Source organism: Hetaerina americana, unplaced genomic scaffold (genome assembly GCF_022747635.1).
Source record: "Hetaerina americana unplaced genomic scaffold, ioHetAmer1.1.p SCAF_2, whole genome shotgun sequence".
Lineage (NCBI taxonomy): Eukaryota > Metazoa > Arthropoda > Insecta > Odonata > Calopterygidae > Hetaerina > Hetaerina americana.
This window is the reverse complement of record NW_027286763.1, coordinates 111747114-111772738: the sequence shown is the minus strand read 5'-3', so window position 1 is coordinate 111772738 and position 25625 is coordinate 111747114. Positions and strand designations below refer to the sequence as shown.

General features: G+C 43.3%; 1 protein-coding gene across 1 annotated transcript in view; it reads right to left on the bottom strand.

Annotated features, from left to right (window-relative positions):
* The window catches only part of ASPP (Ankyrin-repeat, SH3-domain, and Proline-rich-region containing Protein), a gene marked incomplete at its 3' end in the record, with an annotated part of 529394 nt that extends 513026 nt beyond the window's left edge, over positions 1-16368 (bottom strand). Inside the window, exon 1 of the mRNA XM_071585642.1 lies at positions 13779-16368. The remainder of the gene's footprint in view (positions 1-13778) is intronic.
* Positions 16369-25625: the final 9257 nt, after the last annotated feature.

Sequence of the window (25625 nt, the reverse complement as noted above, 5' to 3'; positions counted from 1 at the left end):
CCTTCGGTCCTCGTCGTGAACATTGATGCTGTGACAATTTTTAAACATGAATGAATTCACCACTGCCTCACTCCGGCTTCACTCATTATTATTCCTTCTTCGTACACTCCGTACATAGTTGCCCATGAATTTAAATTGGCTTGTGTTAGTTTTTTCCAGTAAAAACCTTATCACAGGTCACACTTCACACAACTCGCGGGATTTCCTATTGCAAGGCACATTTTAACAGTTCGCAGAGTGAGCAAAAAAGTAGGAGAACCAACGTCTGGTCACACTACAACAGCAGGATGCGTGCACTGAGTGTAGGGACGTTTAGACACCAAGATGGTGGCTCTACATCTACCCAGAACCACTCCAGGACGAAACGTAAGTTACTTTCTGGACAGCCCTCGTAAACATGCAGCTGTGTAAACATGTGAATGTTTTTATATACGTGCGAATATGCAATGAAATGCATGAATTAACTAATATTTGAGCGCGCATGGCCGCTGCTCTACCACCCACTGCCATACGTCCTTGTGGGCGATCCCCGGGGGACTGTATCACCCCGCCGTGCACCCCAGCGGCGGGGTGATACAATTCGAGGAGTATGGCGTGAACGCTGGAACCACCCAACACTACTACTGCTATACGCGGGTGTCGGAATACGCACTGCCTCCTTCCACCCCCATAATTATTATAACCACAGTCCAGGAGATAAGTGATCGGGGTGAAAAAAGGCCCAAGTCAAGGCTAAGCCTCTTACACGGCGTAAAGTTCACACTTTCAAAAGGATAATCCTCATTTACATAACCCCGCACGCCGTCGCAAGGGGGTTTGGCGGGGGGTGCCAGGGCACCTGTATTTTATGCATAAATATCCGCTTATGAACAACTGCGAGCATCTATTTGCACGATAATCATAACAGCAAGTGGGCATTACCACATACCAGCCTATCTACCTACAGCACGCAATAGTAGCGGGTATATTCGAATAATCTTCAAATCTTGCATTGAATTAAAAATGCAAGGTTGCCTAGGTTTCATATTGATACGAATCTGTGCCGTGCCAGGGATGAAAAAGTCCTTGATTCTCGAGAAGATGATGGCGCCTACATAAAAAACATAGCAAATATATATGTATATATATATATATATATGTATATATATATATATATATATATGTATATATATATATGTATATATATATATACATATATATACATATATATATATATATATATATATGTGTATATATATATATATATATGTATATATATATATATATATATATGTATATATATATACATATATATATATGTGTATATATATATATATATATATATATATATATATATATATATATATAACTATAAACACAGTAATCAATCCGGAGGTCAATTTGGTAGCGTTCACCCAGTACTAAGCCCTATATGGCGTGTGAAATTCACACATAAGGGTAGGGAGGCCAGTTCCTTTCTCTGTGCCGGTTATGATTTCCCAGGAATATCTGGTACCCGAAAAATAACAAAGCTTAGGTGGAGCTGAGGATGCACAGAAAGTCTTGCCCGGGAATCGAACCCGGGCCCTCCGGTGAGTAGTCCAACGCTCTACCCCTGGATTACCGCACACCCATTTGAAAATAAATAGAGCCTTTCTGTAAATAATTCATAATTATGTATTATAATATTCGTCAAAATGGCGACGACTAGATATTATATTCACGACAATTTCTGCCTTAAATGAGCTCTGCTTATGGACAAAATTGGTGCAAGAGGGAGGGAAACGCCCTGCGACTGACAGTTGGATTGAGGGCTGGCGAAATATAATACTTTCACCAAAACCCCGAGTTGCGCATGCAACACTCCTGACAGTGGGCGAATTACGATGCTTTTTTTTCAAATCTGGTCGTCCGTGGGGATGGGAGATGGAGTCGCCACCTACAACCGTTTTTTTTTTAAAGTTCTCGGGATTTCGGATACGCCTCGAAAGTCTTTTCTTTCTCGGCCGAATCCGGGCGACGCGAGGCCTTGACGGATGGAATTACGTACTTGCTCCGGCGATGGTGTGTGTCTCACATTGGATGGCATAGGAGAGAGAAACGGAGGTGGAGACGCCTCGCGGGCCTTGAATCTAACGACGCGAGAAAACGATCACTCATTACATGTGATAAGGCAATTATGAAAAACGCCGACGCATGGAAATGTTAACCACCCCTGTCGGAAATCGATGAAATGTCAGAGATAAAGAAGGAAGGAGGAATGCCGTGCGCGCGAGTTTGAGGGAGGGATAGATTGAAAAGAATTAAGACAGGGTATGCAAAATTTGAGATTTTAAGAAAGCTCTAAGGCAAATCCACGATTTTCATACGGCTGCTTTATCCCAGCCGATAGCCGTTCACTGTTTTTTTCCGAAAAAAATTATCTTTTTCGATTTTTATTGGAATTTGAAATTTTGCATTTTTTATTTCGACATGTCACGCGACGCTAATGATTTATTAATGTTTTTTTTAATACGCTATATTTAGGCGACATGGCTACGTTTGGTCCACCTTTATTTGCGTCTGCATTTACTGAATTATCATTCCAAAACGAATTTTACGGCAAATTCAACGAGTGAGTGCGTGCGATTGAAAAAGGTCTAACTCACCCGAGTGAGTGATTAGGTGATCACGTGTTCACGTAATTCCTTTCTGTTTCGTTACTTCCATTTTATAATTTTGCATTCATCTGCGTGATTGACGGGTCCCTGGCTTAGGAGGAATCCTTGTAAACCCTGAACGAATGAGTCAGTACGATTCACGAAGGTCTAAAACACCCGAATGATTGCGAACGGAAACTTGGGCCTGTTCTTTTTAATTTTTACTGTTTTTTATTCCTGTGTAAGTACAACGGGTCCCTGGCATAGGAGGAATCCTTGTAAACCCTGAGTGTGTGTGAATGCCATCCACGAGAGTGGCTGTTACTCCTTAACACACACCCTAGTGATCGAGTGATTATAAGTTTGTTTTAATTTCTTATTATTTATTTTGCCTTTTTCGTGTGTGATTGAGGTATGTGTGGGTCACTGTTTCTCAAACACACCCACGTGGCCTAGCGTGTGTTCCCTATCCTTCCACTTACTTATAACTTTGTTTTATTACCCTCCCCCCCTTCCCTTTACAACCTAGTTCCGATCAAGTTTACGGTCTCGGCTATCTCGTTTTCAATCTCATTTACTCCCAACATTAGAAATATTTCTAAAATCAAATAGAATGCATAATATATACATGATTTATTCACTTAGCTCGACACAGATTTCCGTATCGAGAGCTTAGGGTTCCATTTGGTGGTGTTGTCCTTCAGGGGAGGATTTCACTTTTGCAGGGAATAGGAAAAAGTAGTCTGCTGGTGCCAAGTTGGGACAGTAAAGGGGTTGGGGAATCGTCACGATGACGTCAGGTAGTCGGTCACCTTGGAGCAGGCCGTCGGGACGAGTTTAGCGCAGATCTTTAACATTGCCAAATTTTCAGTGATAATGGTGTGTGCTCTCTCATCTCATGAATGATAATTTGATTTGAGATCCTGCGCACATTTAATAATCGAGGGTCTGAATTCAGCACTTCACGCATACGTCAGGAAAAAATGCTTATCGATACTTTTTATACAAACCTTGCATTAATTAAGGGTGGATGAACTGATTTGATTTCCGACCAAAAAAGTTCCAACAGTAAGTGACTGTTTCGGCATTTTTCTAACATTTGTGAATATGTCACAATCAATGCCACCTTGATTGCAGAAAAGAAAACATTAGGTACATGGCGAGAGTAATCCGCTTGCCAAGTCGGATTTTTGTTTCCTGTGATAAAAGAGGGAATGATTTCAGCATTGAGAGTTTTCTTCGGGTCTGCCCGGCAAATGCCCGAGGATAAGCTAAAAACCAATGCACACGCATGCTTGCAGACCACAAACAAAATGACCTTCAGAAGCACTCCTGGTGGCATGTGGAAGTAACATTCCCCCTCTAAGGGCATGCGCAGGTTTGAGGTCAGTACATTAATCCAGTGTATTTTGAGATGCGGAAGTATGGAGAAGTATTCTAGTTCTATTCCAACTTGAGTTAAACAGCGTGCCGTTATCGATTTTTTAACCGCTGAAAAAGTGACCCCTACTGAGATTCATCGTCGTTCAATTGCTGTTTATAGTGACGATACTGCTGATAGGTCTACTGTGAATCGATGATTGGTACAATTTCGCGGTTTCCAGCTTGGAAAAGACATAATTGTCGATGAAACACGCAGTAGATTTCTACCACAGACGATAAACATCGCATACTCGTCGAAGATTTGATTCAAAATGACCGGCGAATCACACTCAAAAGCGTATCGTAAACCATATTGGAATTACCAACGAACGTGTCGGCTTCATTATTGAACAATTGGGATACCGTAAAATCTATGCACGATGGGTACCACCCCATCTCAACAGACGAGAACAAACAAAACCCTCCTTATTCCCCCGATCTTGCGCCTTGCGGTTTTCATTTTTTTCCTCGACTCAATAGACACCTCAAGGTCAATCATTACTATATACCTCGGACGATGAGGTGACGGGAAAAATTAGATAACAGCACGCTGTTTAACTCGCGTTGACTTAGCACTAGAACACGTCTCCATACTTCCGCTTCTCGAAATACACTGGATGAATGAAACGACCTCAAACGTGCGCATGCGTGTTGAGGGGGAATGTTACTTCCACATGCCACAACGAGTGCTTCTGAAGGTCATTTTGTTTGCGGTCTAAAAGCATGTGTGTGCATTCGTTTTCAGCCTATCCTCGCATTTGGTCGAGGTCAAGACTTTTCATGAGACTCACTCTTTTGTAGACGGACGACTCCCCCGTCTTAAGGACTCCAGACACAAGAGCATTCTACGGCATTCCAGGTTCTGCCACCACGATCACTCGCGAGTGGGGGCGAAGCGACGCACGGAAGAGGGAGGGTGGGCGGAAAGGGGGAGGGGTGGGGTCCACCCACCGAAGCCTCGCTAGTGAAAGACGTAGTGCGCGCATTGCCTTACCAGACGTGGAAACATATGAATATATCTCACGGACCCGAGAAATCGCAGTCCATCTTCAGCCTGAAAGAAGTACTCCATGGTGAAATAAAGATGTATTCATCAACGCCGTGTTTTGCTTAATTAGAATGCAATCTTTCGCAACCATGGCGACGCCTTCATCAGGCAACGTTAGATAGATACGTACTATTCTTCTTGAAGCAGCGCACTATAATTCACAAAAAAACCTCATTTATTCCAATAATGGAGCACAGTAAAAAATTAAGCTCCATGTGTACCTTGCGATGGTCGGTGAAATCCAACCACGGATTTCCCGGACTTTTTTAAGGTTAGCATCAAAAGTTCCCCGATGCAATAAAACCCCTACGAAACGCTCTTAAATGCCGTTATTGTATTTCCCACAAGATATTCGTCGCAATTGTTTCCGTAACTGCGCTTTTGCTACAATATGAAGGAATATATGCGCAAGAAGTCGATTAGAAGTTATTCAGAGGATTCTCCAACAGTCATGAAAGGAGCACCGCAAGGAAGCGTGACTGATGGAAACAAAAGAGCGCTGCTACGCGAACTGCAGACGTGGTGGCAATGGACGACCATAGCACGTGTCAAAATAAATAGAAGCATAGAAGAAACCCACGCGAGGAGCCGGAATCGCCCGCCGGGGACTCGGCTGCCCTCGCGGCGGGCCCTCGTGGGAGCCAGGACGACGGAGCCGATAGGCTGCTGAAGGGCGGAGACCCGATCCGTCGTCCGAGAAAAGATCCGACTCGCGTGCGACTCAATTTAAGATCGTAGTAAGCGCCGGCCCTTCGCACGATGGCGTCGCTACGTACCGGTAGGTACTCCCGTACAGTTCAAGATCTCAACCACGCATAACGATATTATTATTTCGTTGTGCACTGACCATACATAGCATGTAGGAGTCGTCAAATACATAAAAACGTGCAAAATAGAGGCACATTTTGACACTAAGAATATGCTTAAAAAAAGAGCATTTACCATGAAATGTAAAATAAAAACACAATGCATTTTAACGAAAAATGCAATCGATGAATAATATCACTTTATTAGGAGTTTCAATTTGAAATTGCATAATTTATCACACGTTTTCAATGAGTGTTGTTAATTTGTTTAAAAATCTTGCCCCCATTGCAATTGGGCTTTTAAAATGAACTTCCTGATTTGTGGTAATTTGCGTGGGTGTTGTGACGATTTCAAATTGAATATGAGTGGGTATCACTATTTGCGCGATAGAGATGGATATATTAATTTTTTTATGAATCCAGACATGGCTAATACATACAATGTAAAATAGATGGAATGAAAAGGAGATAGCCTAGAGCGTAAACTTGATTGGAACTAGGTTTGTTTAATCGGGGGATGGGGGGTAATAAAACAAAGTTACATCTAAGTGGAAGGATAGGGAACACACACAATGGGTCACGTGGGTGTGTTTAAGAAACAGTGACCCACGCATGCCTCAATCACACACCAAAAAGGCAAAATAAATAATAAAAAATCAAAACAAACTTACAACCACTCGATCACTAGGGTGTGTGTCAAGAAATAACAACCTCTCGTGAATTGGAATTCACACACACACACACATACACTCAGGGTTTGCAAGCATCCCTCCTATGCCAGGGACCGGCCAATCACACAGTTGAATGCGAAATAATAAAACGGATGTAACGACAGAGAAAGGACTTACGTAAACACGCAATCACTCGGGTGTGTTAGACCTTTTTAAATCGCACTCAATGACTTCGTGAATCGCCAATCAAGTTTACGGTCTCGGCTATCTCGTTTTCATCGCTCCACGACCGTAGGTACGTGCATTTTATATTCACATAGATGGAATGTTAAGAGCATTTATTTTTTTTAATATGGGACCTACATGGCGTCCTATAAGCAGCACCAATTACACATCCAACAACTTTTATTTCGAATTAAGAAAACTTGGCGTATCATGAGCACTGATGATCCCCGGAATATTATATTCCATATAATGATGATGGCCAGGAGTAAAAATTTGAATAAAACGTGCATTTTAATACCTCTAGAGACACTGTGTTATACAGGAACCGAATATGTACATCACTGCGTGCATTTTAGAGAGCACAGATTATAAAAATGAATATCCCACACACCAGTTAGAACTAAGAACTTAAGTTTCGGATGCGAAAACAATTATTCCATCGCTCAGAGTAAAAATAAAAATTCTCTTGCAATATTGCACGATTTAATTCAAGGATCTGTGTCTTTTTGAGATTTAAATTTAAGTCTGTCGTCACAACACCAGTGCCAGACACTGTCTAAGACCTTTTGCGTTTTAACCGGAAGCCTTTTGACTACTCGTTGCCAGAAAAAAAATGAAGAGATCGAAATTTATAATATTCGGAGTAAGTAAGGTGCACCATCACAAAAATTGATCATCATGGTGGGAGCACGTCAGGGAAACTTGCGGTGCCGTCTTGAAGGAACTCGGATTCATACGCCGAGTTGTACAAAACTGTGAAAAGAGTAAGTAAGGGAGAGAGAGTTACTCGGCACTTGCGAGGACGCAGTACTCTGAACACGCAGGAAATATATACTAGGGGCCAGTCGGAGAAGGAGCCGATCGAGAAGAGAGAGAGAGAAAAGGCGAAAAGAAAGGTTTCGTGGGAACAATAAGAAACAATAAGAAAGCAATCGTGGCATGTTTAAGAAGAGGAACTGGGACGGGAGTCCCTCCAGGGTACGAACGGAGGAAGCGAGACGAAGGCTATTTAAGAGGGAAGGGTACATTTTTGTTAATCGTATGCCAACAATTAAATAGTTGAGACTCCTCGGCTGCAATTTTTCTTTCTTCCGTGCGATTTTCGACCGAAACAAAAACAAGGTTAAATCAGGAAAAAACCACAAGGCCGACAAATCCAGTGGCGAACCATTAATCTCGGATACATCGATTTAGTTAGTGAAGGCTGCTGATTTAAAAAACCCCGGCCAAAAACCTGCTGGGCGGCTGCAGACTGCGATGTAGATGACATATATAGACGATAGATTTTCTAAAATGTTGTAGCCGTATCCAGAAAAACACAGGCCAATATCCAACCCTACATCGAATCCCTCTTCATCACTTTGTACTTTCTTCCTCCCTTCATCCCGTCCAACATCCTTATCCTGCCCTTTCCTCGTTTGCCTAACATTCTCCCCTCTATTACAGTCTTCAACATCCCACTGCCGATCTTCATCCGTTTCTCCTGCATCCATAGGATTTCTCCCAACAAACACCTCTCTTCGCCCACTATACCTAGCATTTCCTCATTTATTCCCCCATCTGTCCACTTCATCTTATCCATCCTTCTCCACACCCACATTTCAAAAGCCTCCAATCTACGTCTATCCTTCTGCTTCGAAAAAATCGCATACGACAGCTTGAAAAGCATTATACATGCAAAAACTCCCATAAAATTCTGCTGCTTTCGGCGAAATATGGATTCCTCCGCTAATCGGGGATTGAAATTTCCGGTATCTTCGTTCCAGTTTCCAATCATATGGAGTCTGTGGCACTGTGGGCCTCTGGTCAAACGTTCGCGCATCAGAGTTATTTTGTCATTATAGAGCACGCCTTCAAGTGAAGCTCACACCCGGTTGGCCGTTGCAAAAAAACTCGTCTTGAAAAATGAAGTCTGTCATAAACTCTTATCTTCTCCTGCGACCGGCGTGCGATTTCCACACAATTCCGCCCGTGTGTCGTGTGGAAACCTGTCTCGTTACAGTGACAGAGACTCGTGAGTTTTGCACAAAATCCGTTAAAATATTCCGAAAACAATTGAATGTGAAGGACTCGAGAAATGCAGCCATTTTGAAATTGTTAAAAAACTACTTTTTCGGCAGCTGAGTTTCCGACCGATTTCTTGATCGCAACTTCGCTTACACTTTTTTTACTCAGTGTTTGATAATACGACTGGGTACGAGTAGAGAAGTATTTTTTTTTAACAATTGTGCACTGCGCTGCATTTAAATTTGCTGATAACATCTATTTCTATGTTTTGGCCGACAGAAACGCTTCATCCGCCGCCAAAGTTTAATTCAAGACGTGCCCAAAAGACGCCTTCTCAAATTTTTTTGCCAAAGTTTCGCAACATCGCAAAAAAAAGGACTTGATTGAGGCATATTAACGGCCTATATTTATTTAGTGAAGGGTTCCTAGAAGCAACTCTTGAATTGACCGATGTAACAAATGATTTCGACAGGAGGGACTCGATCGTAATCCCTTGCTGTTGATCTACGGTCGTCTCTCGATCCCCCTTCCAAGGAAAGGCCGTCCACCCGGACGTGTCCACTCGCTACTTCGACTTGAAGAGTGACTGCTTTCATAATATCCTCGTGTCTTGCGTCTCGCGCCATGAGGAAACTGAACTATCGCTCCAAGATCGAACTGCATTCGTTGCTACCAATCAGGAATCGCGTAGAAAACGACGAAACCACGGTTGGGATACGGTACACGAGGTCTATCCAATAAATGCGCGAACTGGAGCAATTTGGCGGCCATGACGCGGACTATAGCCCCGCCCACTAGCGTCGCTAGTTGCCAGAGATCCAATGAGCCGTCTGTGCTTGGCGGATCGTCGAGCTGTGCGTATGGTATGCCAGTTATGTTTGTTTCTGCTGTCCTTGTTTTTACTGTTTGTCGAAAATGGAAATTGACGAAATCACGGAGCAAAGAATCGACATCACGTTTTTTGGTGAATTGCGGTAAAAGTAATCAAGAAATCACTGAAATGTTGACAGTTGTTTACGGTGATGATGCTACGAATAAAACATCAGTTTTCAAGTGGACTAAATCAAACCCGCCTTCCCATTTCCACTCGCGAAGACAAAAAACACTCTAGACGACAGTCACAATTCACCCCATAATTTATTTCGACTAAGAAGGATACGTCAAGGTTTCCCTCATTCCAAGGGTATCAAAATGACAGCAACGGGACAAAAATAACGAACAAATTGTCCGTACGAACTGAAGAAGGCTGAAGACGGCTGTTGGGGGTAATTAAGTGTGAGCGGCAGAGTTGCCGAAAACAATTACCTAGTAAAAATGGCGTGTAAAAGAATGCCTCATCTTGCAAAAATGATGTTCATTTGATCATCGTTAAATATCAAACAGTGTATCTACTGCCCATGGTGTTTAGAGAAAGTAACCGTTGAAACCTCTATTTGAAACTCGCATGGCACGCTCAGAATGAGCTTTGGCACACCCCTTTCCTGCTTCTCGAAGTCTACCACTATCGATATCGAAGCCAAAAGGGGGATCGGGATTGGTACGGTGGTTATTGTACTGGCTTCCCACCCAGAGGACCCTGGTTCAAATCCCGGTGGTGTTGAATATTTTTCAGAGGTATCTCAATCCCTACTTGAGGTGTTTTGTGGAGGGCACTTTGAGTGAGTACGCCGTCCGTTGGATGGGACGTTAAGCTGCGGACCCCTTGGCGCCTTTCGTAAAGATTAGGCTTGCAAAAACACTTGCAAGTGATATAACCTGCAACATTCCGGTGAATTAAAAAATGTAAAGAGATCTCACATGACCATAATAAATAAGCATCACTCGTCCAAAACGACACGGCTTCTGCTCCACCTGACGGCCTTCTGCCACACCAAACTGCTTACAACCATCAGTCGCAAGTGCTTCATTTAGGCTAGGAGAGCAACCTTGTGGCCGAAATACGCGTATCCGACGAACACCCTCGCGTCCTTCCTTGGTTTTTGCTATCCCTTGAAATCGCTCAATTTGAGTAATATTCTCCCGGCTCCTTTTCGAATGTGAGAGTGTTTTCCTGACTGTCTGTGAATGCGCTTCGCTCTGCGGTTGTCCCTGGCGCGGAAGTAATTCCCGTAAACAGTCACGGATAATGTCTATTTGTTCATAAACCCAGGTATCCTTAGCGGAGTCCCTTTGACCCTGTTACTGATCCCATTTAGGGTTGGATGTGTGCGTCGGTCACTGGCGGGGAGGTAACATTGCCGCAAACTACTACAGAAGGGTGTTTCCATTGAGAGGATGTGGTTGGTCACTTTCATGAAATGTCTCCCCTCACAAAACCATCACAGCAACGAATCAGAGTTTTCCTTTTGGGACGAGTTTTGATAATTTATTACGATCATATGATATTCCCTTTGAATGCGTTATCTTACAAGACAGTAGAGCTCAAGTTTCCCTCATTTTAATTCAAGTCAATGATTTTGGAATTTGTACATATAAAGAAACATGCGCATATAAAAAAACTGTAGACATTAAAACATGTACACACAAAAAATCTGTACACGTATAAATGAGTTATCAACTAGACAGTTGGTTGCATAGGCGAGGATAGAACTCGCCTAGGACGAAGACCATCGACACGTGTGAAATTCATTCATCAGGATAGAAGAAGGTCAGTGCCTCTCCCGGTGTTACCCATGGTTTCCTAGTTCTATGTCTGTAGAACCCGAAACATCACACAAGCTGGGTATAGTAGAGGGTGCCCAGAGAATCGGAGTGCCTGGGAATCGAACCCGGGCACCCTACCTCAGTACTATGTACTACCACGTCCCTTGTACACATACGCACACACTCAATTATCAGTTACACTTGACTTTTCAGTTTGAAAAAATATAAATAAGTCAATCCGCACTGAAATTAATTAATCTCTGCTCAAATGGTTGATTTTTTAATTAAAAAAATAAGAAAAAAATGTCTCGAATTCTCGAATTGAACTCAACGCCAAGCCACTCTATTAAGCAAATCAAAAGAAAGTACAATGTAACTTTTGCTTGCGACTGAAACTAGTTACATTGAAACAAAAAACGAAATTCATACTCGTAACAGATCACAACTTCCTTCAAAGAGTGACTGAGTATGCGATCGCACTTTCTCCTGGCCGGCCCATCGTCTTTGGCGGAAAGCCGAGGCCCATGCATGTGTCAAAGGTTAATGCGCGAGCTCTATGGAACACAATTGAAATGGGGGAAAGTGCACGAGACTCGTTCTTCGGGCACTCTCACGCCATCTTCCACGTTTCAATGCCGTCGAATTCCACTCTTGGGCTACCCACGAAACAGAGAAGTGACAGGAGTGTTTAGACAATGAGTGCAACAAATACGGTCCTCCTATAGGCAAAAAAAATCAATTAGAAGGACCATTCAGATAGTTCCAGTTCATTGCACACATTTTATGAGAGTTTATTTTTGCCTCTATGTATGTGTGTGTGTTTGTGTGTGTGTGTGTGTGTGTGTGTGTGTGTACATACATATATATATAATGTGCACACACACATGCATGATCAAGATCGTAAAAAAATGTCCTTGACCGGAACTTGAACAACAAATCTTTCGAAATGTCGATGCTCATTTATTTTCACGGAAAAAAGTCAATTAAAAAACAATCACAAAAATGAACGAAAGACCGTGGAAGCACAACCATTGTCTTCAGAGGAAAGAATAATAGAATTATGTACATACACATGTATATAAATAAATAAATATGTACAAATATATATATATATACATATATATATATATATATATATACATATATATCTACATATCTATGTATGTATACGTATATACATATTTTATTAATTGATAAATTCTCCGGAGAAGCGTCTTAATGAAATTAAGACGCTTCTCCGGAGGAAACCGACTGGGAAAAATTTCCCTTCCTTCGTGAACGAGTCGGGCTTGGGCCTTTATTATTATTTACCTTCTTCAGGTAAGACAGTGTCACCTTACAGCAGGCCTCAGAAAATGCCGAAAGCTAAAACTCCTGAAATGTGAGTGCCCTTTTACGTGTTGTCTACTTATACTACTGCGTTCTATTGTGCCGTCCAAGTGTTATTTTGTCTGTTACATATTTATATATATATATATATATATATATATATATATATATATATATATATAAAATTATAATTCTTTATTTATGTGCGGGTCGCGTTAGTCCTGGGGTAGAACTTTGGACTGCTGGCCAAAGGCCCAGGATTCGATTCCCGGGCAAGCCTCTCAGAGCACCTGCAGCTGAACCAAATCTATGTGATTTTTCGGGTACGAGATCTTCCTGGGAAACCATAAACGGCACAGGGAAAGGAACTGGCCTCCTACCCTGATGTGTGAATTTCACACGCCATATAGGGCTTAGTACTGGGTTAACTCTACCATCACCAACCAAACCGACCTTCAGGTTGATTACTGTGTTTATGGTTTATATATATATATATATATATATATATATATATATATATATATATATAAACCATAAACACAGTAATCAACCTCTCTAGAGTCATCTGAAGTCATTCTATATCTGAAGATATAGAAGTAATGACTCTCAAGAGTCATTACTTCTATATCTTCAGAGGAAGACGGATTGTTTCCGTCGAAATATCAAGAAAATACGTGTGAGTGTTCTCTTTTTTTGTGTTTCTATATTGTGTGTTACTGCGTATTGTACTATATATATATATATATATATATATATATATATATATATATATATATATATATATATATATATACATATATATATATATATAATATATAAATATATATATGTATGTATATATATAATATATATATATATATATATATATATATATAAAATATTTTCACATATCGAAAGTACATGTGGAGATCCATGCATTGGGAACCTCTGTTCTATATTTGCAATAAATTATTATAGCCCACGGCACCTGAGGTGCGCGCATACAACTTTTTTGGGCTGCCCTCCTCACCTGTGCGAATATCCGGTTTCGGTGGCAGCAGGAAGGTCGTTCTTGTGAGGAGCGGGTGGGTTCGTGGGTGGGGGAAGGGTTCCTACCTCCCTCTCGATCCCCTCCTCCGTCCTTCCTTCACCCTCCTCCTACCTCGTAGATGCTGCTTTAGCGCCTCGGGGTCCCTCCTCTTCTTTCCCTTTGGGGGGGGGGGGTGTTGAGCGGCGCAAAAGGAGATACGACTGAAAGTGGGGAGGACAAATGAGCCAAAGGGGAGGGGATCACAAGGGGGGTGAAGAAGGGGGTCACGGGTGGAGCGTCTGGCCTCTCTCTCTCGAAGGCGGGAGCGGAATGCACGGAGGATGCTTTTTATTTATTTCTACGTCGAGGAGGGGCAGCGGAAGAGAGAGAGAGACACGCACGCACACACAACAATGCACACAATCACACGCGACAATAGAGCACTCGCGTACAATGCACACGCAACTACGGCCCCCTTTATTTTTAGGTGACGGCGACAAAAAGGCTTTTCAAGCGCTGCTTCTGTCGGCATTCGATATCTCCAACCCGATCACGCGCGCCGTACACGCACGCATCCCTTTCGGGAGAGAACGAACACACGAGGGCGAAAACTCTCACACGTTCAAAAAAAACAAGACACATGCGCAACGCGACACTCGATGGAAATCACTGATGAACGAACACGATGAGCACTAATCCTTGGACGGATGCACGAATGAACGAATGCGCGGGCGACGCGCATCACGGGAGTGCCCGGTTATCATTCCTTCTCACAATTACCGAACCGTTAATTCCGTGATTTGGGCGATCACTTCACGCCAATTTCATCCAATTGACGTGCCGAGGAAGGGTCCAATTGGAACAGCGAGCGCGAACGTCCTCTTTTGTTTTTTCCTGCGTTTTGGAATGGGGGAAGTGAAAAAAAGGCGCGAAAAAAATCGCCAGCATTGGAATTCGAACGGGATTTAGGAGTTTACGCAATGATGATGTTGGTCGAAATAATCCAACCAAATCCTCAATTGGTGCCTCCTTTCCTATCGGGCACCAGATTCGCCAATTTTGAGGGCACGTCGCTATCCCGTCGACGGCCACCAGGTGCGAAGGCTACGAAAACACCAACGAGCACAAAGAAGTGAACACCACCAGCGTCATCCATCCATTCCTCCTCTCCCCAAGGGCAATTGGGTGCTATGGAGGGTGCACGGGTGCTATCCTCCTTCTTTATCCATCACGCACCAACGTGAGGAATTCCTGCAACGCGGCAGAGGCTTTGTATATTTTATAAGCATATACATTTACATAAAAAACGCGTTTCGGGTATTTTAGACGTCCCTTACGTCAGCTTTCAGATGACGGCACGCCGGTCCAGCTCGGAGGGATGGGTCGTTCAGGAAGAAAGGAAAGGAACCAACCAATGTGTGTAATTCAACGAAACGAGCTGTTTTTTTCCACAGGTAACAGGAGAACTTTCCACAGGTAACAGGAGAACAACATCTGAAATACTGAAGTCCAATATCCTTGCACCTGTCACTGGTGCCCCAAAACACGGAAAAAGAAATGCACCACACTCCAAAACGTCGCAAAAATACACACACACACAAACACTTGAGGGGCGGCAGGGACAGCCTTTCTTATGGATAGATATCACTTCGTCGACGTATCACAAAGGATTATTACGAGGTATTCGCAGGGGAACACCGGGAGGGATCGCCATACGTCGATTGTTACGACGGGGGAAGGAGAGAGAAACAGGAATTCACACTCCAGGGCCGACGAGGAGATGGTACCCGGTGCGAGGAGAAGACAACATGTCTTTCCACGGCGATATCATGTTGTGGTTATCTCTCACCAGGCTCATTCGATCACTTACTGGGAACAATCCATCCTTCATTCGAAGTCAGATCCTTTCGATGTCGTGGGAAGAGAAGAAGAAAGCGGAATGATTATCTTCAAAGGGACCAAAGCGATAAAAAGGCGGCAGCGAGCTCGTGTTAGGCGCTCGGGTTACCACGGCGACGAATAAACAACAATCTTGCGGCGACCCACGGCGGGTCCTGGAATCCGGCGCGCGCCATTGTTGGTGTGAGACCCTCCCTCTGTCGGGTGAAGAGGTCACGGGAGGGATTATTAAAACAGGTTGATAGAACTAAAGCGATATTTTGAGGGGAAATCAACAAAATCGCCACCGCCGCCACGATCTTAGGCAGTTCCCAAGAGCACAGGTAAACAAGATGTATCACAGAACAAAACACACGCAGGTAGGAGCGCGCGCAAGGAGATTATTACTTCGGGGGGAAGGGGGGGGGCAACACGGCACCGGCGTAATTTTCTCGACGGTTGGCGAGTGTTTGAAAAAACCACTTCGTTCGTCCTATCCTTTATATGACCTCTCGTCGAACAAAACAATAACGACTTCCGTGCGCTTGACGTAGGTATCCACCTTCCAGGAACGAAAACGAATAAGTCCGTCGCTTCTTCAACTCTTTAACACCGTAGTGTTGTCCTTCTTTCTTCGCCGCGGACAGTCAAAGAGGCCGGCCCTGCCTGCGTTCGTGGCGGCAGACGGAAAAGCGACGTACCGACGGACAGCGAGAATAAGGCCTCCTCCGAGTCTCGTTCACTCGAGGGCACTGCGTCGCCGTCGTGCAACCGTTGGCTCCCTCCCCTTCCCCCCCTCCGCCCCCATCCCCACCTCCCCTGCACACCTTCGGAGCGGAGGAGGAGAGGGCGCCCTCGCCTAACAGCCAGGAGAAAGAGAGATAGAGAGAGGGAGGCAAATCAAGCGAGCGACGGACCAGCCAACCAGTCAGTCCTTCCGAGGCCCACGAAAGCCGCCGGGGCGGAGGGGCAAGGAAAAGGAGGGAAAGGGCAAAGTAGGGGGGGGGGGGGCAGCAGGCATTCTCTCCCCCCTCCCCCACCTACAAACACACACACACCGCCCGCCACGTGTTGGGCGCCATCCCTCTCTCACCCCCTCTCCTCCCCCTCAATCCGTGCACTTGTTCGCCAGGAACGCAGCTCCTGCCATCTATACACGTTCACCTCAGGCGGGTTTTTATGCCCCTTCCCGAGTCTCTCTCTCTCTCTCTCTGCCTTGCCTCCCTCCCGCCACACTGATGGCTTGAACTGTTCAACAATGCGCTCTGTATGACGCCAATTAACAAAACAGAACAACAACATCCAATTATTAATACGATCGATTATTTCAAAACTAACTGAGGCCTCCGGTGCCTTCCAGTTATCCTTCTAACCGTATTGGTAGTGCCAATGGCTGGATAACAATTAGCAAACACGGGGACGACAATTTTCCAGTAACGAAAAACTGCACAGTTCGTCGATCGATATGTTTTCAAAACGTTAAAATAGCAATTGTTTGCTGGAACGGAAAATGGATCCAACAAGTCGCGCGATAATGGGGACTAAGTACTCCTATCTGGGGTCAAAAGTAAAAAAAATGATAGCATTAGGGAAATATCTCAAAATTAAACCAATCTTTCAGGTCCTCAAATAAATGACAACAAAATTTGACGATGCATTACCATACACAAACACCCCACTCATTAAAAAACCTATGGGACTAACTATGACCATAATTTACCCTCCGTGTAGAAAAGACCAAAAATCGACCTTCAACCTACAGGCACACTTCCTTACTCATAAAGTATATTGAAATAAACATACCAAAGCATACCAAAACACGCAATTAACAGCAACCGCCCCACTATGAATTCAGCCATAGAAAACCGTTCGGTCAGGTACGACTTCTGAAGCTCAATTCTAATTCTAATTAAATTAAATAAATTCTGAATTATATTTCTTCCCAAGATAAATTGTCGGTCGGTTGGTAATCACCCTCTGCCATACACCCAAGCAGCCGCTAGCATTTATGTATGTAACCATATAAGGTTTCCCTCTGCCTACAACAGAACAATGCTAATTGCCAAGTTAACTTTTTTGAATAGAGTATTATAATAATTGTATATCTTTTAAGAATTCAATTGAGCATTAGAGCATACGTACTTTCGGGTAATCAGCCATTATTCTCATCCATGGTCTTTGTTTGCTGTTACGATTTCGCTTTACGATCGTCAATATATATGAGTTACTCTCGCATTTTCCTGATACCGTCCCCACAAAAAACATAAAAAAGTGCCCCGCAAAAATATATGCTGCGTGCTAAAAAGCGAGGAAAAGGAAATAAAAAACAGAATGTTGGCGTTCTGATTGTTGCGTTGGTTTGTGCCCTGCTCCATGTTTCAGAGTACTCCATACTCAAAATGATTTCTAAAAGATAGGTATTCATTCAATTATAACATTAATCGTTTTTTTGTTAGCAAAACTAATAGATGCACAGCAAATTTAAAATAATGGCCATGATTTACCACATCAATTTTTTAGAAGTTCATTTCTCTTCATGTCTACTTCAAAAAATTTCATTTTTTCCTGTTGTTTTCAATTTTTTACAAGTTTTATAAAAAGTGAAGGGTTTTTTGTTTAGACATGAAGTTTTGATATCAATAAAAAAAATTTCCTAAATAAAAAAAAAGAGTAAAGAGTAAAAAATACCATTTTTAATGTGTGGTTGCCCATTTTGCCGCTTAATTTTCCAAAATTTCTAACATTGTAATTTACATGTTGACCATTTTTCGAAACATTCTTTTACCACTGATTAAACCATATATCTTAAGTAGCATTCATTCTACGCTAATGTTTCCATTAATTATAGGAATTAGTAAATTGTTATCCTCTATTAACTTTTATAAATAATCAAGGTGTATCGTTCATATAAAAATGTAAACCACAAATTGTCATCATTTCAAACGACTACTCAAAATATTTGTTTTATACTCTAAAAAAAATAATAAAATGTTTGTGGTTAATCTTCCTGCAACAAGAATATAAATCTGGGCTCAGTGTAAAATTAAATGCCCACCGCGAGATTTGGTCATGGAAAAATTAAATACTCAGATGAGCGGTTAAACAGTGGGAAAGAATATGGAGTAAGAAGTGCATAGCAACCACGAATGGAGAGAGTACTTTGAAGAAGGGGGACAAAATCGATGCAGACTAAATTTTGGAAAAGAAAGTTTTCAATGGCCTCAGTTCGCGCATTTGTTGGACAGACCCCTCTTCAATCGAACCCCGGTCGTACTAATAAACTTATCCATTGGAAAATTGTCATTATGTTTTCTTTATTATGTTCCAATTCCCCCACATCACGCCTGAAACTTCTCAATTAATTGCAGAATTTTTACCACAATTTAATCGTATTTCTCATAGCTGACTAATGGCCAAAACATTCAAAATATTTAACAACTAAAATAAGCGCTGCCAGGTGTTCAGTTTACAACAAAATAACCTCCTCCGCAAACAGCATTATCGCTGACATCGTACTCGTTCTGTTTTTTACATCGATTTCCGTTACAAAAGCGGATCCGTCCAAAAAGTTACTTCCGTCATCCTACTATAAAAAACACACTGGAATAGATGCAGAAATTTATTATTTTCATCTCAATACTACATATCTCTGCTATTCATAGCATCAGCATATTCGCCAAAAAGATTTAATAAACATTTGTCATATCTCTGATCTAGTTTTCCTTCGGCATAAAATTCTGCCGCGCTGAAGATCGCAGGCAACCGATGACGACATCTTTGAAGTTCCTCGTCGAGACGAGCACAAAACATACGTAGTACCCTAACTTTTCAGTCGTCTTTCCATGCAGCAGAGCCGTGGAAATCTGTGCAATACTCTCTAAAGATTTCAATTATCTTAAAACTCTGGTTTTCACAAACACCTTCGTAAATTTTCCGGTGCACTTTATTGTTCACCACAGACGGGGGGGCGGCCACTTCTGTCGTCATCATGGACATTTGTGCTTTCACTCTTAAACAAACGACAACACTGACGCACAACTCTTATTGTCAATCACCACATTTGGTCCGTATAGAGCACAAATTTCCCGATGATGAATGACAGCAGGTTTAAAGTTTTTTTAAAGAGTAAAAACATTATCATCACTGAGCCGACTTCACATCTGGCGAGAATTTCAATTATATTGTTTATTTTGACTCGCTATTGTACGAACAAACGACAAGCGGCGCGACCTTCCAATTAATGCAGTTCGAGGCGTACTGACCACCAGGTGTACGCGTGTAAATGCAGCGAGCATTCGGCTCTCTCCCACTTCAATTCTCATGCTACACGAAAACGGAGGTTACTTTCTGGACAGCCCTCGTATTTTCATCGTTAAGGGTCAACTTGATGATTGCTGTGCCTTGAATATTCCCCGCCTCACTCCCTTTCAGAGGTTGGAGGGGTGCTTCATATGACGACGGACGCAGTATCTTGCCGACGTCTCGCGATTCATTCAATTTCTTCACACAAAACTAAGATTGAGCCGTCATTTATTATATTCTACGTACATGGTACCCTGAAACCCAATCCTAGGTTGCGCGGCGGTGGACAATTCCATTCGAGTCACGCCAACTTCCAAATTGAGTCAGCTGAATAGTCATCTGTTCATTAAGGGTTGCTCAGCGACATCTTCCAACATTCTCACACACGTACATTCTAGCCGCGCTTCGTCACGCCTTTCATCGTTTTTATTGAATACATATTTCTGTGTGGTACATTAATCATTCGTTTAATCCTTATAGTTGTCAATTTATTGATCATGCGATGACGATATTCTGTCGTCATCAATCATATCAAATTGCGAATGGGAATTGCAAGGGGGGAGAGGGGGGGAAGTCGCCCCGCTTCGCTGTTTGGAGAACTTCCTTCCTTCCTTCCACAGCCTCTCCGACAGACGTCGTCTTGCTTTTGTTATCCGACAGTCAGCCACAGACCGAGGCGAAACAAGGAGATCATATTTATCGCCCGTTCCAACTTTTGATTCCATTTTTTACAAATGATATACGTGTATGTATTAATGCAAGCCGTTAGGCATCATTAGGGCTTCCTAAGAGTACACATACGCATTTGTTCGGATGTTTAGATTGGATCGGGAGATATTGACTTAGAACGGCGAGAGAGTGGGAATAGAAGGCAATTTTTCCATTGCAGTCGATGAAGACGGATCATGACGAAAGTTCATGGATTCATAAAAAGAATACTTTGGAATTGCAATGAAAAGGTGAAGGAGCTTTGTTATTTCACGTTAGTCAGGCCCCACCTCGAGTACTGTATGCTGCGAGTGTATGGGATCCTTTACGATGTAGGCTTAGTTTTGGAACTAGATCGAGTGCAACGTAGGGCAGCTTAGGTTTGTAGAAGGTTGTTAATGAACAAGGTAGCAGTGTCACCACTACAATATTGTAAAAAATAGGACGGGAGCCACTAATTGACGTAGGCTTCAATGCACGTTAAACTTACTGCGTGAATTTGAAGCAGGTTATTTATCTGAGAATGTTAAACATATATTTCAGGGCCCCACTTACTATGATAGATCAGATCACGTACGTAAAATCAGGGAGATTCATTGTACAACGGATAGATTGTAAAATGTCGTTTTTTTCCCTCGAACCATTAGAGATCATAATAGACATGACAGAAATCGCGTGGGAAATAATTAGAATCGGAAGCGGGTACATTTTTCGATGCATTGCATGTTTCTTCCTGCATGTCATTCTTTTTATTTAATAGACCCATCTTTTTAATAGTTCTACAGCATGATTGAATATACGTGTCCTGTTATGAAATATAATTGAATTTAATTACTTTGTTTCGTGTGATTAACATTTTTCGAGAGCATGATCAAACTAATATTTGTGTAGAGGTGACATGATTGGGATTGTGCATGCGCGGTTGATGACCTAACACCCCCCGCCACACACCCATTCGTATAATTTACACTATTCTTCTCTGGCGTAGAACACTGAGGATAAAAATCAGGTGACTATGAAGTGCGCCCAGCGTCGACCCAAAACCACGTGGCCCACGGTGACCCCACTCAGTGCTTGGTGAGGTTTTGCATTAAAAACACAACAATAGATCAGCAGTGATGTCTCGGGATCGAGGCAGTGCTCGCATTCATTCATCTACATCTACTTAAAACCCTGCAAGCCGCCGAAAGGGTGGGTGGCGGGGGGTGTTAGGGCACTACCCTTAATTAAGAAAAAACCACATGAAAAAGCAACAAATGCATACATTCCACAAACAAAACATGGTATAAATTCATGCAAAAACCCTCACATCCCACACACATGTAAACACCAACTAACATACACGTGCACCTACAAATATACCTGATGTCTTTGCAACCTTTAATTTTGTTCCGACTTGTAAATTCAATGTCTTTAATATTTCTAAAGTGACTTCGGTTTCTTACTATTATGATTTCTAATTGTTCTGGGAAAGAATGAGTATTTTTTAACAATCTGTACTGGAATCTATCTCCCTTATTTTATCTTTGTGGTCTGATCTACCTAAATAGTGTGGGGCCATTTAATTCCTTCAGTGTCATAGTCAAACTCGTTTGTTCTGAACCTTTCTAAAAGCCTAAGACGTCGTTTGTTTTCTCCGCACTTCAAGTGGCTCCCAGCCTAAATCCCTTAAGAGACCTGCCTCACTCGTCTTCTTATCGTGTGACGTTGTGCTTGGCGCAGCGTCACTTGCCCAGTTCGAATACGCGCGCCCCTCTCGCGAGCCGTAGAACGGCGGGGCGCTATCTGTTGGCGCCGACAATGTATGTTAGAAAAGAGAGGAGCGGGGCGCGCCGCGCGCGGAGAGTGCCGGCCAACACGTGGGAAGCAGAGTTCGTTGTGAGATGTCCGAGAGAGAAGGTCGTGTGCTATCATCGTCGAGTCACCGACAGCCTGCGAACACCGGGGGTGCGCGTGCCAGCAACCGACCTCGCCGTGTGGGCCCCCCGCAGGCCCCGACCGAAACATCGGGACCCAGCAGTCGACAGCGAGGCGGCCATCTTCGGCTGCCGCCGAGCGGCCACCCAACATCGTGGCCCAGCAGGCGTCGGCACCGCGCGTCATGTTTGCTTGGGAGCGCCCACACCTTTTCTTGTGATAATAAATAGTTCTTATGAAGTTTACTCGTCGGAGTCCATTTTTATGCGCCTCCTTGCGTCCCTCGTGATTTCAGCTGAAGAGCCGCTGCCCACCCCGGGGCACATCAAAGGTGAGCGAGCCCTCCCCTGGGACGAGGAGTGTGATGGGCCAGGTGACAGCCAGCGGCGTGACTCTGCGGCTAGCCATGCGGCTAGCCTGGCGCCCTCAAAACAAGTAGAGTCACGGCCTCCCTTGTCTCGCGGTATCGGGGAAAATTTATCTATAAATTAAATACCGCGTCACAAATGGCGCCCAACGTGGGGCAGCCTTTCTATTGTTGTGCGAGAAAAGTGACAATTATATTTCGAGAGTGCGCATGAGGCGCGAGTGTAAAATGGCGTCGCGTCGGCCTTGACGAGGCAACAATGGTGTGAAGGAGAGCAAGCGGAGTGATACCGGCATGGTGTGCAAAGCGTGTGTGTGAGCGGGAACGATGCGTGATTAACATCGCGCGAGCGCCAGTTATTACGTACAGCTCTTTCGCGAGCGGTATACAATTTTTCTATTTGATTTATAAATTAGTCCTTTTTTTTTGCTATACATTTTCATGAAATTAAGAAATTTAAAATTCTTTGTGAGGGAAGCAGTAAATAAGAGATTATAATTTCTACTCAATCTTTTGTACTTGAATGTGGTTTGTGCGGTTGCTTTGAGTGGTTGCTTGGCGTTGAGGGTGGGATGAAAGCTGTGAACATTCCCGAGGCGACTTGTTTCCAGTTAAGTTGCGGAGGGACGATCGGTTTCTAAGATTAACTACTATTATTGGCTTGAGGGAAGCTCCGTGCGTGGCCACGTATCCCCAGAGTGGCAGAGGATCCTTTGAAAAGAGGAAGTGGAGTTTGTAATTTTTGAATTTTGAGGTTAGGTTATGCTTTTAATATAGAATTCTGATTTATTCTACCCTATTTGTTATAATAACTGTAGAACAGGGAAATATCTTTAGATTAAGATTAAATTTTTGCAGTAAGCGTATTTTAGGTCAGGTGGGGCAAATCCTTTAATTATTCAATAGGTTAAGAATTTTCTTCTTCCTAATTTACAATGGAGGGTGACACTGGATTTTTGGCGAGATATCAGAGAGATATGAGGGCACTGCTGCGGCATTCAGCGGTAAAGGCAGAATTTGAAATAATTAAGGAAATGAGTGAAGAAGAGGTGGAAAATGAGTTGTCAAGTAAAGGACACTCCTTGGTAGGGCCACTCTTAGTGCGCAAAGAGCGATTATTGCGGGCTAAGCTTCTTTTGGCACAACCACGGTTAGGGACACCATGGTCAAAGAATTGGACGAGGATGTGCAGCCTGACGATGTAACCCTCTCAGGAGCTTTATACGCCTTAAACTGGGACGAAGACCTAGATGCAGGGCGGAAAATGAAAGGAGCATGCAGTAAGGGGCATAAAAAGAAGCACATCGAGACGGAGAAAGTTGCCGCAAGCGACGGAGAAATTAATGAGGAACTGAACCCCATGCGGACCATTACAGCAAACGCAGCGGGAGGCCCTCAGCCCAAACTCCCGCTGATGGACTCATATGATTTTCCGCCGCTGGGGGAAAGGAAAGAAGCGTCAGATTTGACCAGAGAAAAGGAAAAACTGCGCATTCTGCCTTCGGAAGCGAAATTAAATCAGAAAGAGATACCAGTACAGAGCGACCGCAACTCTGAGGAAATAAAGGAGTTGCGGAGTCAATTGCAACAGCAGAACGAGATGATCAACAACCTAACGGATGGACTTAGCCGAATTTTACAAAAATTGGGCAGTGAGAAGAACGATAAGGAAGTGAACTTGAGAAAGGGTTCCAGGAAAAAGTATCGGAGGGAAATAACATCCACTTCGTCATCTTCTTCAGAGTCGGAGGTAACGAGCGGGTCGTTATCTACTGACAGCAGTGATGACTCGGACGATGCATCAGGGGACGATGGACATAGACAGAGCATCAGCTCTGAGTTAGGAAGGGCCAGTGCTCCGAGAAAATTGGCATCTAAATCCAAGAGACATCGTACGAGCTCGTCACGCTCAGCTGAGATCTCGCAAAGATGCATAAAGGCGTTCCAGAGTTGGAAGCTTGAATTTCGAGGAGACGGCAATTCAAAGGCAAGAGAGTACCTCCAGAAGTTGGGAAACATCAGAGCCAGCACTAATGCCTCGGATAGCGATATCTTGAAGGTTTTGCCGTTTACTCTTCGAGATACCGCTTACAACTGGTATGCGGCCACGGAGGAGTACATCAAAGACTGGAATGACTTTCAACGACGATTTAAACAGAGATTCGTCGAAGAGTGGGACGAAGAGCAAGTGATGAGGGAAATTACCAATAGAACCCAAGGGAGGAAGGAGAAGATAGCAGAATTTATAGGAAATTTACAACATCTTTCTAAATATTTGAAGAAACCGTTGTCAGAGAGGAAACTGCTCAAGGTCGCATTGAGCAATCTACTTCCAGAATATCGAAATGAGATAAAGGATCGACGACTTAAGACGTTGGATGAGCTGATGGATTGTGGTCATAAGTATGAAAGAAGAATGGCAATCAATGCTCGTTATCATGATCCTATGCCAGCTAGCGAGTCGCTAATCACGACTGGCGCTTATGTGAGGAAAGGAGAAGAGCAAGGATCGAGAAAACTAGCGAAAGTAGGGGCCCTGGGGAGTAATGTGGAGGAAATGAATAAGAAGACCAGCATTGTTAATGAACTTCAACCCAATGAGGTCAAGAAAAAGTCCATCGCGGATGGAGGAGGGAGAATACCGCCCACTATGGGGAAAAATGGCGAGCCGTCCT